Source organism: Saccostrea echinata, unplaced genomic scaffold (genome assembly GCF_033153115.1).
Source record: "Saccostrea echinata isolate AGI-Se365-2 ecotype Australia unplaced genomic scaffold, CSIRO_AGI_Sech_v1 ptg000058l, whole genome shotgun sequence".
Classification (NCBI taxonomy): domain Eukaryota; kingdom Metazoa; phylum Mollusca; class Bivalvia; order Ostreida; family Ostreidae; genus Saccostrea; species Saccostrea echinata.
In genome coordinates this window covers 3,045,296-3,047,439 of record NW_026889807.1, presented here as the reverse complement: position 1 = coordinate 3,047,439, position 2,144 = coordinate 3,045,296, and the positions used below count along the sequence as shown (strand labels likewise).

Genomic DNA, 2,144 nt, shown 5'->3' with positions numbered 1-2,144 from the left:
ATATTTCTAAATTGCTTAGAACCGTATTTGATTTTAACAATTTAAAGAATGTTTTGACCCAAAACACATTATTAAACATTTTTTTTTTCAGTTTTGTTACACAGAAAAAATTCTCAACATAAATGGTCAAGAGTTGTACAATATTGGATGTCAGGAGGAAACTGTAAGTGAACAGTACATACATGTATATATACCACTTTCCTTTCTTTTTTGTTAAATTAAAGCCGTTGCTAGTAATTTTAATTTCATGTGAATATTATACATGTAGATCATGTAAGAGCAGCACGTTGATATAAATTTTGATATTTAAACACCCTTGATACTGTTATCAATCATTATTATTTCAAAATGAAGTAAGTCAAGGTCTACAGTGATGGAGTAGGATATATTTTATTGTTACAGCTTAAGTGTCCACCGTTCTTATGGTGAAGTATACTTGTAGTTCTTATACATGTATCACACAATGGATTCAACGCGTTTAAAGATAGTTTCTTATTGTTTAAGTCAATACCAATAGTACCTAAAATTTGCAGCACTCTAATGGTTAATATTTTTTGTAGTTTTGTAATTCAACAACAAATCCAATTGGTGTATCTCAGCCTTTCGGAAATCCATTTGAGGTGTTAAACAGAAATTTTCAGCCCCACTTTGCTGAATGTACAGAATGCTGTGCTACAGATGTTTGTAACCAACATGGATGCGGTTCAGAAGGTATTCCTTTTTTTATTTCAAGAGATAATAAGAAAAAAACAATCACTTGATGTACCAGTTGGTCTTTTATAATTTTAGGATATCCAATTCACAGAGGACCACTATGTTTCAACTGTCCACAGTCGAACAATCCCTCTCTTTGTGAAACAGTTGATGTCTGTAATGTAGATGAGGTACTATCACATCATATCACGCTGAATTAAGATGAATAAATATTTAATTACAATTTGGTTTTTTAAGAAGTATCAAAATAAAAACATACTTATAAAGCGAATTTCTCATATTTTTTTTCATAGGTCTGTCACATTCACTTAGAAAGAGAGTTTGGAGATGCATTTTATTCTCAGTCTTGTCAGAAGAAACGAGTAAATATCATTTCACAAAACTATACACTTACTTTCTAAACGTTCCTCCATCCCTACAAGTACCAAATTGAATAAATAGTGAAATAATATATTTTTATTAATCTATACAAATAATCATTAAAACTTTCGGAAATCTTTTGAAAATATCCTTAAAATTGTCTTTGTTTTACAAAAATTGCGGAGATATTATAGTGAAGGACTGATGCACAGTATTTACAACGTATATATCATTGTATAATCTTGCATTATTATCGATTGCGAATTATTTGTGTATTGTAGAGTTGTTTGAGACAGGAAACGTCTAGTATATTTGGAAAACGATCAGAGCAAAGCTGTACAAACTGTTGCGAAAGGGATCTGTGCAACATCAGAGTGCCTATATGTGAGTATGGTCAAATACACGTAACAATTTAGGGCGCTTTAGATTGGCATTCGGCATGAATCTGGCCCAGCTCGGGAAATGAAAATTTCATTGATCTGTCACAGAATATTTTATCGTTATTTTGGTGCAATGGATCCTGTAAGAAAAATTAGGGTAATATTTTCACGATATTTCGATTTGAATTTCGAATAAAATGCTCTATAATATGGCAAGATGAACCATTTGATACATAATGTATAATTTTAAAAACACTTTCTGTTGTAAACTTGCAATCTCTGAGTCATCTCTTCACGATTTTTAAATGTTATTTTAGTGCACTCTCATTCAAAGAAACGAACATACATTTGTAAAAAGTGGAGAGAAGACCCGGAAACTATATATAAAAAATTCAAAAGAAACCTCACTTCGTAAATGCGTTGCTATAGTGTCATTTTAAAACCCTCTCTAAGTAAGTAGTTATGATAGCTCAGTGGTATACGTTACCTGTTCACGACAGTGATTAAATAATGTTATTTGTTCGATCCATGCATGGAGCATTTATTGATTTTTTTTTAACTGACAATCAAGTCATAACAACTCGGCTACGTTAAAGCTACGTTAAGGAAGGCCTGAGTTCGAGAAGATAATTTGTAAAGAATTTTCCCTTATTTTCATATGTAAAAATATGATCGCCCATTGTGGCCCCA

General features: G+C 31.4%; 1 long non-coding RNA gene across 1 annotated transcript; it reads left to right on the top strand.

Moving 5' to 3' along the window:
- Positions 1–793: 793 nt before the first annotated feature.
- On the top strand, positions 794–1,454 carry LOC133174472 (uncharacterized). The gene is made up of 3 exons (XR_009719150.1): positions 794–884; positions 1,008–1,076; positions 1,356–1,454. It is a non-coding gene; the product is annotated as an uncharacterized LOC133174472 (long non-coding RNA).
- The last annotated feature ends 690 nt before the right edge of the window (positions 1,455–2,144 follow it).